We start from the raw sequence: 16,402 nt of genomic DNA, 5'->3' as shown, positions 1-16,402 counted from the left end.
AAGTGAAATACTTGAAGTGCAAATCACTCATTACAAAGTATTATCTCCATATTCTGTCTTATTCTTTCGTAGTTTTTGTTATGAGGCCATCTTCCCCTCCTTGGAAGTGAAAAATTGAATCATTTGTCTTTCTCATATCTATCACTATGTGAATGAGATGGAAAAATTATCATAGAGTGAATTTTGGAAAGATTTATTAAACAAAAAACATTACCATGTTGATTACTCCATTGTATGAAATACAATTTTTTTCTGGTAAAATCCTTGTTGTTTCTGCAAGGAATTATTTTTTCGATTAATAGGCTTGTTGGATTAAATACTCATTATTTTCCCTTCCTGATTAAAAAGTTGACATGTTCCTTAATTCTTAGTGTACACCAGGTTGTTGATCACCCTTTTTTTTTTGCTTGCAGTGATGATTCTATTATGAGTTGTTTGTTGATGCTCAATGTCATTTGATGGATAAAGTGGGATTAGCAGAAGGTGCACTCCATGAGCTAAATCATGAATTTCAGCTTCATGTTTCGGTGAGTAGACATACTTGATGTGTGTGTGATGATTTGAGAAAAGGATATCAACGAGGTTAACAACTCCGAACTCTCTTTTTCCATCAAATCTAATTTTCATGATGAATTAGTGCGTGTTTGATCTTAATTTTTTCATTTATTCTTTTAACATCATAGGACTAATAGTTGTTGACCTTTCTTCCCATTTTTCTGACAACAGGATGAAGTGAGAAATAAAATATCAATCATAGAGACAAATTTGGTTACGGAGAATGAGAAGTTTGCTTCTGAAATTGCTAATATCGATAAGCGTAAAAGAACACAGCAAGAGAGGGAGAGAAAATTTAATTTGCAGTATCAACGTACAATGTACGACCTTTTAATTTGCATACCTCGACTCTTAATTTTTGTTATGTTTCCTATATTTAAATGTTGAAATGGGTTTGAGACTTTCTAACCCGACATATTTTATGTATGCTATGAAGATGTTCTTTCTTTTAGCAACTTCTTTTGGAGTTTCTCCTATAATAAGTGGCTGCTTGAAAGCCAATTTTGAAACTCTTCCTCTTGAAAAATCCTGTATCTGTAGTTGTACTACCTGATAACTCTTAGTATCTATTGGTAATGGGAAGTAACACTTATCTTGTAATTGACTACATGACAAAACTCATCAGATTTGTAACTGTTTTGAGATTATAAAGTTCCATGACACTTGTGACAATTGGAAGGTCATTAAGATGTACATATATGATTGGCATATGAATTCAATTTATCTGAAAATTGTTTAAACTATCTATGATCTACATCTCAATTATGATGACCTTGATATGATTTTTCACGGCTCAGAAATTCTTTCAAGTGTTTAGCGAGGCTTTCAAGGTTGAGTTCCTATTATGTCTACTCTGATAATTTGAATAGAATGAGAATATTGTGGTTCAGAATTTATTGAATTATGGCAGTGCAGAAGCACTTGATAATCACAACTAGAAGAGAAAAGAATAAGAGAAGACGCAGCTCGTGAAGAGGCTAAACGGAAAGAGAAGGCTCTCATAGAAGAAAAAATACGTCAAGAAAGGATCAAAGCTGAAGAAGAGGTTCTTTCCGCACCTATATCATTTAAATATTTTTTGTATCTAAACATGATGTATGCTTATTGGCGTTCATCGTCTATATAATTCTTTTATTTCTTTTTCTGTTACGGCAAATAGCGAATCTTATCTCAAATTAAGACAGCCCTTACTGTAATAGGAAAATGATTCTATTAAATTCATAAATATTTTCATGAGCCTTTGGGAATTTGTTTTTCCCCCGTGGAAATGAGACAGATGTGACAGACATTCATATATGTATGGTTTTTCTGTCCATTACTTCTTATGTACAAACATAAAAACGAGAACAAACTTTTAATTGATGAAAAATCTTCAGATCTCCCAACATGCATTGTCTTCCATATCTTACTGTCATGTTGTGTATGCATCTATCTGAAAGTTTCCAACCATTGGAAAATTGCTCAGAAAGAAATTGTTTCTAAATTGCACACCAAATGATGGATGATCCATTTCATGCATTCGATTTGCCAAGAAAAACAGTTGTAGCTATGTGAATATGCATCCATCGTCCACGATTTGTTTCGTATCTTAAATAACTGTTTTTTTGTCTGGTATTTTTGGATCAATGTAGGCTAAGCTACAACCTGAGAGAGTTGAAATGGCTGAAGTGGCTGCCGAAGCTGAGAAACAGTATGTTGAAAGAAAGAAGCAAGCTGCTGAAGCAGCTGCAACCAAAAATGCTGTTGAAACTTTGAGAAATGGTGTTCCCACGGTACTAGATTATTCGAAGGAAACTCTTGGGCAGGTTGCGGCTACAGTGTCTAACGATAAGAAACAGGTTTCATTATCAAGTATTTGGGGACCGTGTTATGTTGATAAATAAGAATTTTCATTTTGTCCCTCATTCTAATCTGAAGTTTGACTGAGTCTATTTGACAGAAAGACATATGACTAAAGCTTCAAAAAATGCTTTAGAATTGGAGGATAAAAGACTGCAGATTTATGAAAAGTTGACGTCTGAAAATGAGGCTATTAAAGGAAGTTCTAATCAGGTAAATCATTATGGATTATTCGAATTTCAAATTCTTAGATTACTGTATTGTACATTTAAATATCTTAACAGGTTTATAGAATCATTTGTCCAAAATAAGTAAGGCACATAAGGTGGTCGCAACTCTGAAAAGATCACTGGATGCTAGAGTAAATTGTGTTTGGTGGTTCTTAGGATTCATTATCTGTCTGTGATGTTGTTCATGAGTACAATTTTAATGATATGACATTTATGAACCACAATTGTCTGTCCAATCCAGTGTAAGCGAAGAACTGGACAGAATTTCAATAGGCTGATTAAAACCATCTCTGCTACTGTAGAAAATGTCAGGTCATTTGGATTTGATCATTCTTTCATTTTAACAAACCAATAAGTCTTTCAGTTAGTTGTTCAATAGCTTTTATTTTCTTCTGATAAAATATCTTATGTTATGTGAGAATTACACATTTTTGTTTTTTTTTTCAACAGAACAAAAGCAGATGAGTTGGTCAATATAATCAACAGTCCGTAATATCCTCAGTCCCTCAGTATCCTGTCCTTCGCAGAAAAGGTACTGTTATTATCACTTGAAGGAGTTATGTGTTTTCATTTATTTGTTTGAATATATAAGAGATTTGATATTTAGTATATTTAGGAGAAAAAAAATTACATCGTCATGCTCAGAGAATGTCTGATAAATGTGTGTTTACTGAGGGAGTCGTGATGTTTACAGGTGGTCTTCAACTGTGAAAATTCTCAAAAGAGCGATGGATTTATTTTTTCCTGTAGTAGTGTCATTGTTCTCGTCACCTCCACGGAAAACTATGCTGTGAAAAATTCCATTGCCACTTCTTATCTAATGATTCTAGTTAGTTATTATGAAATCAATTGTTCGCTACAAAGTCCTTTTATGTTCTCTTCTTTTATGTAAGACAATTCATCTTTATGCCTGGATTTGTATGCTCGTGTCCATTGAAGCAGTAATTCAACATGTTGATCCTTGAAAATATGTTGTTTCTTAACTTTTTTTCATTGAATACATATTCCATTGGCTTTGGACATTCTCTTGACGGAGTTGAACAGAGTTTGCATGTACAAAGTGCCCAAATTTGTAGAATACTCTCCGGTAATAAATCTAATTCGGTGTTTTAAGCATTTGTTTTTTGTTTGTTTTTTATTTTTCTTTCTTATGGTTTTCTGATGTAAAAGTATGGGCAGTTTCATTTAATTTTAAAGTTCTCTTTAAGAGTCATATGAAATTATTGGACTCGTTCAGAAACATTCTTGTTCTCTTTTGGCTTTTTGAGAGAACTGTTGTAAATTGTTACCATATTTATGTTATTTGTGACAGATATATTTTCAAACCAGAGAAGCTTATTTCAAAGCTATTGGCTACAAGGAAATAGATGGAAAGATCGAGAGCACTGATAGTTATGTAGAGAGATTGAGTTCAATCATGAGACTCTATGGAGCTTTAGTGCAGGTTTGGTGCTCCATCTCTACTTGAGTTTTTAACCAAAATATTCCAATGCATTTTACTGGTATGATACAAGCCTGAGTTCTGATAGTCTTGTTTTGACAGACTGAAATTGATGGCTTTCAGAATCTACATGGACTTAACGAATGTTGGGCATGGCTTAATAGTTTTCTAAATTCTCTTCCGGCTAATATTTATACCACAGTTGCACTTCAACATTTTCTTGAAGTAAGCTGGCATTTGTTTTTTCACATTTTTTTTATATTTGATGCATAAGTAAGAAGTCATTTACGAATGTCCAGATGTCTTGATATGCCCTTTACCAAAGATACAGAAATTAATTTGAGAAGTTGCTGAGGATTATTGCCCAAGACTTCCTCAAAGCACTAAAAGAAGGCAATTCAGATTCAGTAAATGCCAAGCTGATCAAGGTGAAAACGTCTATCATTAATTACATAGAATCAAGCCAGTTCAAGAAGGAACCAGAAGGATTGCAACTGAGAGACCATTTGGATTCGAATGATTTTTTTTGATGTTTCATTTTTTGACATCTATTGATGTGCGGTTCATCTGATCAATCATATGTGCCAATCAGTGTTGCTGGACTACTAGAACACGAAAGCCAAACGTCGGGAAATGTTACCTAATTTGACTACATCCTCTTGAATAATGAAGATCCTCCCAAATTTGAAGTGCTCCCAAAATTATACTCCATGACCAAAGAACACACAAAAGGGCGGTTGAGAAGGTTTTTTTCCCCGCAAATTAGTTGTTCTGAATTGCATTTTTGTTTCTGGAGCGGAGAGTATACGGATACTACTAGCAATTTTTTTTAGGAATTATCGAGTAATACCTGTGGATTGTGAAACAAAATATGAAACTTTTCCGTTGTACTACAACATTATGTAAAACAAGGTAGATCGAATCCCAATTTAGTTATTGTCGTACAACAATCAAATCCAACTGATATTTTAGCTTCTCTATTTACTTCAAATATTTCTTTTCGAACATATAAATTTCAAGAAAAAGTAACAAAAATGAGATGCATTTGACTTGCTGTTATTGTCTGGATTGAGGGCTCTATAGCTTGATTTGATGCTTCAATGTAATTATTCTTATCTATGGATACAATTTTATTCTTTTCGTGATCGTGCTTCGGCATATCGGACAATAAACAAGGCCTATTCCACAGTCACAACAAGTCTGGCCAAGAACGAAAAAACCAAAACGATTCAAGATTGCATCATTCTTCGTGAAATAACCTCGTTATGTAGAGAGAAGTTGGCAGTCTTTACCTGATGTCCACAGCCAAAAGCCATGTATTTTGAGTGGCTCTTACAAATTGGACAACCCTGACGAGGAAACGAGTAAGATTAGAAATTCAAGAAACAAAAACACTCAAATGCTGAAAACTCGACACCAAACAAGCATTCTACTCAGCTAGCTGTCCGTATGCTCAACAAGTTATAACAATTGCCCTGCTAGGATTATGGTGAATCCATTACCTTGTTGTCATACATATTCCTCAATGTTGATAAATAAGAATTTTCATTTTGTCCCCCATTTTAATCTGAAGTTTGACTGAGTCTATTTGACAGAAATACATATGACTAGAGCTTAAAAAAATGCTTTAGAATTGGAGGATAAAAGACTACAGATTTATGAAAAGTTGACGTCTGAAAATGAGGCTATTAAAGAAAGTTCTAACCAGGTAAATCATTATGGATTATTCGAATTTCAAATTCTTAGACTACTGTATTGTACATTTAAATATCTTACCAGGTTTATATAATCATTTGTCTAAAATAAGTAAGGCACATAAGGTGGTCGCAACTCTGAAAAGATCACTGGATGCTAGAGTAAATTGTGTTTGGTGGTTCTTAGGATTCATTATCTGTCTGTGATGTTGTTCATGAGCACAATTTCAATGATATGACATTTATGAACCACAATTGTCTGTCCAATCCAGGGTAAGCGAAGAACTGGACATAATTTCAATAGGCTGATTAAAACCATCTCTGCTACTGTAGAAAATGTCAGGTCAGTTGGATTTAATCATTCTTTCATTTTAACAAACCAATAAGTCTTTCAGTTAGTTGTTCAATAGCTTTTATTTTCTTCTGATAAAATATCTTATGTTATGTGCGAATTACACATTTTTGTTTTTATTTTTCAACAGAACAAAAGCAGATGAGTTGGTCAATATAATCAGCAGTCCGGAATATCCTCAGTCCCTCAGTATCCTATCCTTCGCAGAAAAGGTACTGTTATTATCACTTGAAGGAGTTATGTGTTTTCATTTATTTGTTTGAATATATAAGAGATTTGATATTTAGTATATTTAGGTGGAAGAAAATTACATCGTCATGCTCAGAGAATGTCTGATAAATGTGTGTTTACTGAGGGAGTCGTGATGTTTACAGGTGGTCTTCAACTGTGAAAATTCTCAAAAGAGCGACGGATTTATTTTTTCCTGTAGTCGTGTCATTGTTCTCGTCACCTCCAAGGTAAACTCTGCGGTGAAGAATTCCATTGCCACTTGTTATCTAATGATACTAGTTAGTTATTATGAAATCAATTGTTCGCTACAAAGTCCTTTTATGTTCTCTTCTTTTATGTAAGACAATTCATCTTTATGCCTGGATTTGTATGCTCGTTTCCATTGAAGCAGCAATTCAACATGTTGATCCTTGAAAATATGTTGTTTCTTAACTTTTTTCATTGAATACAGATTCCATTGGCTTTGGACATTCTCTTGGCGGAGTTGAACAGAGTTTGCATGTACAATGTGCCCAAATTTGTAGAATACTCTCCGGTAATAAATCTAATTCGGTGTTTTAAGCATTTGTTCTTTGTTTGTTTTCTATTTTTCTTTCTTATGGTTTTCTGATGTAAAAGTATGGGCAGTTTCATTTAATTTTAATGTTCTCTTCAAGAGTCTTATGAAATTATTGGACTCGTTTAGAAACATTCTTGTTCTCTTTTGGCTTTTTGACAGAACTGCTGTAAATTGTTACCATATTTATGTTATCTGTAACAGGTATATTTTCAAACCAGAGAAGCTTATTTCAAAGCTATTGGCTACAAGGAAATAGATGGAAAGATCGAGAGCACTAATAGTTATGTAGAGAGATTGAGTTCAATCATGAGACTCTATGGAGCTTTAGTTCAGGTTAGGTGCTCCAGCTCTACTTGAGTTTTTAACCAAAATCTTCCAATGCATTTTACTGGTATGATACAAGCATGAGTTCTGATAGTCTTGTTTTGGTAGACTGAAATTGGTGGCTTTCAGAATCTCCATGGACTTAACGAAGGTTGGGCATGGCTTGCAAGTTTTCTAAATTCTTCCGGCTAATCTTTATACCGCAGTTGCACTTCAACATTTTCTTGAATTAAGCTGTCATTTGCCTTTTCACATTTTTTTATATTTGATGCATAAGTAAGAAGTCAATTACGAATGTCCAGATGTCTGGATATGCCTTTTACCGAAGATACAGAAATCAATTTGAGAAGTTGCTGAGGATTATTGCCCGAGACTTCCTCAAAGCACTAAAAGAAGGCAATTCGGATTCAGTAAATGCCAAGCTGATCAAGGTGAAAACGTCTATCATTAATTACATAGAATCAAGCCAGTTCAAGAAGGAACCAGAAGGATTGCAACGGAGAGACCATTTGGATTTGAATGATTTTTTTTGATGTTCCATTTTTTGACATCTATTGATGTGCGGTTCATCTGATCAATCATGTGCCAATTAGTGTTGCTGGACTACTAGAACACGAAAGCCAAACGTCGGAAAATGTTACCTAATTTGACTACATCCTCTTGAATAATGGAGATCCTCCCAAATTTGAAGTGCTCCCAAAATTATACTCCATGACCAACGAACACACAAAAAGGCGGTTGAGAAGATTTTTTTTCTTTCGCGGATTAGTCATTCTGAGTTGCATTTTTGTTTTTGCAGCGGAGAGCATACGGATACTACTAGCAATTTTTTTTAGGAATTATCGAGTAATACCTGTGGATTGTCAAACAAAATATGGAACTTTTCCGTTGTACTACAGCATTATGTAAAACAAGGTAGATCGAATCCCAATTTAGTTATTGTTGTACATCAATCAAATCCAATTGATATTTTTAGCTTCTCTATTTACTTCAAATATTTCTTTTGGAACATATAAATTTGAAGAAAAAATAACAAAAATGAGATACATTTGACTCGCTGCTACTGTGTAGTATCCCGATGTCTAATTTGAGTTAATTATTGGATTAATTGTGTTTCTGTGAGATCGGAAGGAACGAACAGGGTTCGGACCGTCCGAAGATGGTTCGGATCGTCCGAAGAGGGTTCGGACCGTCCGAGACAGGTGGTTGGACGCGTGGAAGTCATGCAGAGTTCGGATCGTCCGATCAGGGTTCGGATCGTCCGAGACAGGTGGCTGGGCACGTGGAAGACATGCAATGTTCGGATCGTCCGGAAGGAGTTCGGATCGTCCGAAGTGTACCGGTTCGGATCGTCCGAAGTGGATCGGATCGTCCGATCGTTGTCTATAAATAGAGGCGCGAGGCTTCATTTCTAACTCGCCAATTCCGAGTGTTCCAGAGCGTTTCAGTCGTTTTTGATAGGTTTCTAGTCTTTTCCCGAGATTCAGGCACTAGCGGGGAGCTACTAGTTTTGTAGCGGAGCTGTGCTTTAGTTGGGAGCTAGCTGCATCAGTGGGCTGACTACGGACGCAGGCTTGGTTCTAGGACTGACTGATAGGATCTACTGATTTGAGGTACGAAAGTACTATCCGAGATAGCAGGATTGAGTATGCTTTACTATGTGTTGCATGTTTATATGTTGCATTATTATCTGTCATATGATGCATGGTTTATTATGCGGCATTTGCATAATCATATTGGGCCTGATTATCTTTGAGATAGCCTGTTGAGAGGGTGCTCAGCCCTCGTTTGTTGTGGATGGTTGGACCCCGTTGGCCGACGGTGGTCAGGTTACCGGTATATCCACAGGTTTATTTTGGTATGGGAGCCACCTCCTGGTGCGACGGCGCAGAGTGCTACATACCTTGACGTCATTTACCTGAGCAGTATTTTCGATATACCCAGATCCTGGTATTCAGTACATTTTGCATACATGCATGTCATAGTCTTGTATACTCATGCTTTCGGTGCTGAGCGTTTTATGCTCACGTCCTCGGTTTATCTCTGTTTTGGACACCCTATTCGATGGGGCAGGTCTCAGGTTGGACGGACCAGGAGGGAGTGGACAGGGAGCCGGCAGAGGTTGACCCATAGCTGTTGGTATTTGTTTTTGGATTTAGTTCGATCTGGTTGTTTAAGTATTTTGTACTTACAGATTCGATTGGGTTGTATTACTGTTTTTCCGCTGTTTTATCTGATTTAGTTTTAATGTTAATTTTGCATGCTTAAGTTCTGATTAGTTGGTGATTCTGGAACGGGTCACTACATTTATGGTATCAGAGCATGCATTAAGATTTTGGGATTTAGAACTGTTCTTTTGGGTTTAATCTCTGGTAACTTTTGTAGCTAAGAGATGTCTGGTTTTGACGATGATGCTAGTAGTCATGGCAGCGTTGGACGCTGGGGAGACCGCGACGATCGGGAGCGTCGTCGAGAGCATCGAGAACGACGTCATCACCGTCATGATGAGTCTCGGAGTTTTAGTATGCATCGGTTCTTGCAGATGGGACCGAAACCTCTTTCGGGCGGAGAGACTCCGGACGTCGCGGAGAACTGGCTCGAGAGGATGGAGAGCTGTTTCAAGACTTTTCAGTGCTCGGCGGAGCAGCAGATGGATACCCTTGATTTCTTGCTGGAGGGTGGTGCGCGTAAGTGGTGGAGGTCTACCTCTGCACCGATAGTTCAGCGACAGGGTCGAGTTCTTTGGGCCGATTTCCGTGCCGCTTTCATGTTGCTTTATTTTCCGCCAGCTCTTCTGCAGACCAAGGCGATTGAGTTGATCAATCTGAAGCAGGGAAGCTTGTCTGTTGATGAGTATCAGCAGAAGTTCTTTGAGTTGCTTCCGTATGTTCCGCATGTCAGTGATAATGCTATGGCCAAGTATAACCATTTTCTTCAGGGCCTCAATCAGGAGATTTACGATCGAGTTGTTGTCTGCGATGATCCGACATCGTATGAGGGCCTTGTGAACCGTTGTCGCCAGGCGGAGGGCAGTTTGCTGAGAGGTCGAGCCATGCAGTCTGCTCGTCCTACTAGTTCTTTGGGCCCCCGCGCCCAAACATTTAAGAAGACTGGATCTACTTCTTCTTCCTCTGGATCTGGAGGAGTTCACCATTTTGGAAGGAAGAAAGGCCCGTGTCAGCATTGCGGGAAGGATCATCCGACGGAGCGTTGTCGCAAGGTTGCGGGTGCTTGTTACAGGTGCGGTGGGATGGGCCACATGAAGAGAGATTGTCCACAGACGGGCGGAGGATCAGGATCTGGTTCTCAGGCTTCAGTTCATCAGAGGCCACAGCAGGGACAGTCTACTCAGGGTTCTAACCTCCGACCGCGTACTCAAGGGCAGGTCTTTGCTCTTAACCAGGATCAGGCAGCTGAGGAGAACGAGAGAGTTATCGCAGGTGTGTTTTTATTATGTGGATTACCTGCTTACGTTCTCATTGATACTGGTGCATCGGATTCATTCATATCTGCGAGGTTTGTTAAGCGTCATGCACTACCTTTCACTTCTTTGGACGTTGTGTTATCTGTTTCCACACCGATGGGTCAATCGGTGCTAGCTAAACGTCTAGTTTTGGGTTGTTCTCTAGAGTTTGAGGGTAATGTTTTAACTGCTAATTTGATGATTCTTGCGATGGAGGATTTTGATTGCATTCTAGGAATAGATGTGCTGACTATGCTTAGAGCTACTGTGGACTGTTATCAGAAGATTGTGCAATTTCGTCCGGTCGAGGGCGACAGATGGTTTTTCTATGGAGAGGGAGCGCGACCCCCGATGCCTGTGGTTTCTGCTCTGAAAGCCTGTCGTGCTTTAGAGTCGGGCGGGGAAGGCTACCTTATCTATGCTATTGATTCGTCCGCAGGTAGTGTCGGTGTCAGTGACATTCCAGTGGTTTGCGATTTTCCGGATGTTTTTCCCGAGGAGATTCCTGGTTTTCCTCCCGTTCGGGAAGTGGATTTCGGCAATGATTTAGTGCCAGGCACGGCACCAATCTCTAGAGCTCCTTATCGTTTAGCTCCATCGGAGATGCAAGAATTGAAACAGCAGTTGCAGGATCTTCTTGACAAGGGGTATATTCGACCCAGTGTGTCTCCGTGGGGAGCACCAGTCCTTTTTGTCAAAAAGAAGGATGGTTCTATGCGGCTCTGCATAGATTATCGGCAGTTGAATCGTGCTACTATAAAGAATAAGTATCCGTTGCCGCGGATTGATGATCTATTTGATCAACTGCAAGGAACCTCTGTGTATTCTAAGATTGATTTAAGGTCCGGTTATCATCAGCTCCGAGTTCATCAGGGAGATATATCGAAGACTGCATTCAGGACCCGGTATGGGCATTATGAGTTTCTGGTTATGCCTTTTGGGGTGACGAATGCACCAGCAGTTTTTATGGATCTGATGAATCGGGTATTTTGGGATTTCCTGGATAAGTTTGTTGTGGTGTTCATAGATGATATCTTAATCTATTCGCATGATCAGCAAGAACACGCACAACACTTAAGGATTATTTTGCAGACACTTCGCGAGAATCAGCTTTATGCGAAGCTGAGTAAGTGTGAGTTTTGGATTGACAGGGTTGTATTCCTTGGTCATGTCATTTCTAGCCAGGGAGTTTCAGTTGACCCGAGCAAGGTGGAAGCGGTATTGAACTGGTCGCGTCCGACGACAGTAGCCGAGATCCGCAGTTTTCTAGGATTGGCTGGGTATTATCGTCGTTTTATTGTCAACTTCTCTCAGATTGCTAAGCCACTCACTCAGCTCACTCGGAAAGATGTTTCATTTGAGTGGACATCAGAGTGCGAAGAGAGTTTCTTGGAACTTCGCAGACGTTTGACATCTGCGCCTGTTTTGGCTCTACCAGCTGGATCTGGTGGTTTCAGTGTTTACACCGATGCTTCTTTGCAGGGACTGGGGTGTGTTCTGATGCAGAATGAGCATGTGATTGCTTATGCGTCGAGGCAGTTGAAGCCTCATGAGGAAAATTATCCTGTTCATGATCTGGAATTAGCAGCGATCGTATTTGCTTTGAAAATCTGGCGCCATTATCTGTACGGTGAGCGATTTGAGATTTTCACTGATCATAAGAGTTTGAAGTATCTGTTCACTCAGGCTGAGTTGAACATGCGTCAGCGTCGTTGGATGGATCTACTCAAGGATTATGATTGTGAGATCAAGTATCATCCAGGATCTGCGAATCTCACGGCCGATGCTCTTAGTCGCAAGGTGAGATTATCTGCTCTTCAGACTTGTGCTGTATCTGAGATTATTCAGGATTTCTGTTCGATGGGATTCAATTGTAAGCATCGGAAGGGAGCAGAGAGTATCCGAGTAGCTACTATTTTGTCTGAGCCAATTTTGTATTCTCGGATTAGAGATGCTCAGATGTCTGATTCTAAGGTTCAGAAATTAGCTCGGTTGGCTGATGGAGATAATACTTCTGGATTCCACTATCAGTCCGAGGGTCTTTTGTGCTTATCTGGTCGTGTTGTTGTACCAGAGGATGACACTTTGAGGGAAGAGATTTTGTCCCAGGCTCATCGCAGCAAGTTGAGTGTTCATCCGGGGAGCAACAAGATGTATAAGGATTTGAGGACTCGATTTTGGTGGAAAGGTATGAAACGTAATGTTTATCAGTATGTCTCCAAATGCTTAGTCTGTCAGCAGGTGAAGGCTGAGTATCGACGACCGGGAGGTTTGTTGCAGAGTCTTCCTATTCCGGAGTGGAAGTGGGAGCATATCACGATGGACTTCGTGACTCACTTGCCTATGTCTGTGGGGAATAGAGATGCTATCTGGGTGGTAGTGGATCGGCTTACTAAGTCTGCCCATTTTCTTCCGTATAACAGAGATTTCACTTTCGATCGGATGGCACGGTTGTACATTCAGGAGATTGTACGGTTTCATGGTGTGCCCGTGAGTATCGTTAGTGACAGAGATCCTCGATTTACATCTAGATTTTGGGGCAGCTTTCAGCAAGCTTTGGGTACTACTTTGAGTCTAAGTACTGCATATCACCCAGAGACTGACGGTCAGTCAGAGAGGACTATTCGTACTCTTGAGGATATGTTGAGATCTTGCGTGATGGATTTCGGGCCAGCTTGGCAGGATCATCTGCCACTGATAGAGTTTGCATACAACAACAGTTTTCATAGGAGTATTGGTATGTCTCCGTTTGAAGCTTTGTATGGTCGACGTTGTCGTACTCCTCTGTTCTGGGAGGAAGTCGGAGAACGACAGGTCGAGGGTCCAGAATTGATTCAGCAGGCCAGGGACAAAGTTCTTGTGATCAAACAGCGGATTAAGACCGCTCAGGATCGACAAGCGAGTTATGCGAACACCAAGCGCAGACCTCTTCATTTTGATGCAGGCGAGAAAGTGTTTCTCAAGGTATCACCTTTTCGGAGGATTCTGAGATTTGGACTCAAGGGTAAGCTATCTCCGAGATTCATTGGTCCTTTTGAGATCTTAGAATGTGTGGGAGATTTGGCCTACAGATTGGCTTTGCCACCGTATCTGTCTAGTGTACACAATGTGTTTCATGTGTCCTTGTTGAGACGATACGTAGCAGATGAGTCTCATGTTTTGCATCCGACAGAAGTTCAGCTGAATCCGGATTTGTCTTTTGTGGAGAGACCGATTTCGATCTTAGACCGGAAGGATAAAGTACTGCGGAATAAGACTATTCCTCTTGTCTTGGTGCAGTGGCAGCGCAGAGGTACTGAAGAAGCTACTTGGGAACTAGAAAGTCGCATGCGGTCAGAGCATCCTGAGTTGTTCTAGTTATAGTATCTTCAGTTATGATTGTAATTTCAGTTGTACTTTCAGTTGTAATTCATTCTTAAATTGAATGTATTGTTGTTCAGAATTGTCATTCTTCAGACTCGATTTCGCGGACGAAATCCTTTTTAGAGGGGGAGAATGTAGTATCCCGATGTCTAATTTGAGTTAATTATTGGATTAATTGTGTTTCTGTGAGATCGGAAGGAACGAACAGGGTTCGGACCGTCCGAAGATGGTTCGGATCGTCCGAAGAGGGTTCGGACCGTCCGAGACAGGTGGTTGGACGCGTGGAAGTCATGCAGAGTTCGGATCGTCCGATCAGGGTTCGGATCGTCCGAGACAGGTGGCTGGGCACGTGGAAGACATGCAATGTTCGGATCGTCCGGAAGGAGTTCGGATCGTCCGAAGTGTACCGGTTCGGATCGTCCGAAGTGGATCGGATCGTCCGATCGTTGTCTATAAATAGAGGCGCGAGGCTTCATTTCTAACTCGCCAATTCCGAGTGTTCCAGAGCGTTTCAGTCGTTTTTGATAGGTTTCTAGTCTTTTCCCGAGATTCAGGCACTAGCGGGGAGCTACTAGTTTTGTAGCGGAGCTGTGCTTTAGTTGGGAGCTAGCTGCATCAGTGGGCTGACTACGGACGCAGGCTTGGTTCTAGGACTGACTGATAGGATCTACTGATTTGAGGTACGAAAGTACTATCCGAGATAGCAGGATTGAGTATGCTTTACTATGTGTTGCATGTTTATATGTTGCATTATTATCTGTCATATGATGCATGGTTTATTATGCGGCATTTGCATAATCATATTGGGCCTGATTATCTTTGAGATAGCCTGTTGAGAGGGTGCTCAGCCTTCGTTTGTTGTGGATGGTTGGACCCCGTTGGCCGACGGTGGTCAGGTTACCGGTATATCCACAGGTTTATTTTGGTATGGGAGCCACCTCCTGGTGCGACGGCGCAGAGTGCTACATACCTTGACGTCATTTACCTGAGCAGTATTTTCGATATACCCAGATCCTGGTATTCAGTACATTTTGCATACATGCATGTCATAGTCTTGTATACTCATGCTTTCGGTGCTGAGCGTTTTATGCTCACGTCCTCGGTTTATCTCTGTTTTGGACACCCTATTCGATGGGGCAGGTCTCAGGTTGGACGGACCAGGAGGGAGTGGACAGGGAGCCGGCAGAGGTTGACCCATAGCTGTTGGTATTTGTTTTCGGATTTAGTTCGATCTGGTTGTTTAAGTATTTTGTACTTACAGATTCGATTGGGTTGTATTACTGTTTTTCCGCTGTTTTATCTGATTTAGTTTTAATGTTAATTTTGCATGCTTAAGTTCTGATTAGTAGGTGATTCTGGAACGGGTCACTACATACTGTCTGGATTGAGGGCTCTGTAACTTGATTTGATGCTTCATTGTAATTATTCTTATCTATGGATACAATTTTATTCTTGTCGTGATCGTGCTTCGGCATATCGGACAATAAACAAGGCCTATTCCATAGTAACGATAGGTCTGGCCAAGAACGACAAAACCAAAACGATTCAAGATTGCATCATTCTTCGTGAAATAACCTCGTTATGTAGAGAGAAGTTGGCAATCTTTACCTGATGTCCACAGCCAAAAGCCATTTCTTTTGAGTGTCTCTTACAAATTGGACAACCCTGACGAGGAAACGAGTAAGATTATAAATTCAAGAAACAAAAACACTCAAATGTTGAAAACTCGACACCAAACGAGCATTCTACTCAGCTAGCTATCCGTATGCTCGACAAGTGATAACAATTGCCCTGCTAGGATTATGGTGAATCCATTACCTTGTTGTCATACATATTGCTCGATGGTGATTCATGGGCAGAATAAAACAGAGTACTGTGCGGAAAACTGCTTGAACCATACGGATTAAGTGAACTGCCGCTGGAAGAAACTCTGCCATGAGAAGGTGGCGGAAGAACATCTTGAAAGGAACGATTTAGGGAGCCCGAAAATAAGCAACGAAAGCATAAAATTTTAAAATTTTCGGCCCCTAAACATTTGTGTAGCATAAATACAATAAACACCAAGAACTCATTCATAGGGTGTTAGAAAGTGATTTACCTATCAACCTTAAAAGGTTGATGATGGCTCCAACTTAGTTGACTAGCAACTAAGCTCTTCTTTGGCAAGACAAGTCTACAAGCTTCCTTCCCCTTCAAGAATTAGGCCAACCACTCAACAAGGTAAATCCCCTCAAGTTTTGCACTAGAAAAACTTGAGGATTTTTCAAAGAGAAGGGTTTTATTCTCCAAGAAAATGAAGAACAAAACAAGAAAATTTTTTAGAGAAAAAGTCACTCAAGTTTCGGCCAAGT

At 39.8% G+C, this 16,402-nt stretch overlaps 1 long non-coding RNA gene and 1 pseudogene across 1 annotated transcript; both read left to right on the top strand.

Moving 5' to 3' along the window:
- The first annotated feature begins 1,475 nt into the window (after nucleotides 1–1,475).
- On the top strand, nucleotides 1,476–8,048 carry LOC140822159 (mRNA export factor GLE1-like; annotated as a pseudogene).
- LOC140821673 (uncharacterized) lies at nucleotides 3,628–4,193 on the top strand. Its single transcript, XR_012115799.1, has 3 exons — nucleotides 3,628–3,711; nucleotides 3,937–4,068; nucleotides 4,168–4,193. It is a non-coding gene; the product is annotated as an uncharacterized lncRNA (long non-coding RNA).
- Nucleotides 8,049–16,402: the final 8,354 nt, after the last annotated feature.

The sequence above is a fragment of the Primulina eburnea genome, unplaced genomic scaffold (assembly GCF_022965805.1).
Source record: "Primulina eburnea isolate SZY01 unplaced genomic scaffold, ASM2296580v1 ctg739_ERROPOS11973397, whole genome shotgun sequence".
Classification (NCBI taxonomy): Eukaryota; Viridiplantae; Streptophyta; class Magnoliopsida; order Lamiales; family Gesneriaceae; genus Primulina; species Primulina eburnea.
Note: the sequence above shows the minus strand (reverse complement) of the source record. Positions and strands in the feature narration are given on the sequence as shown.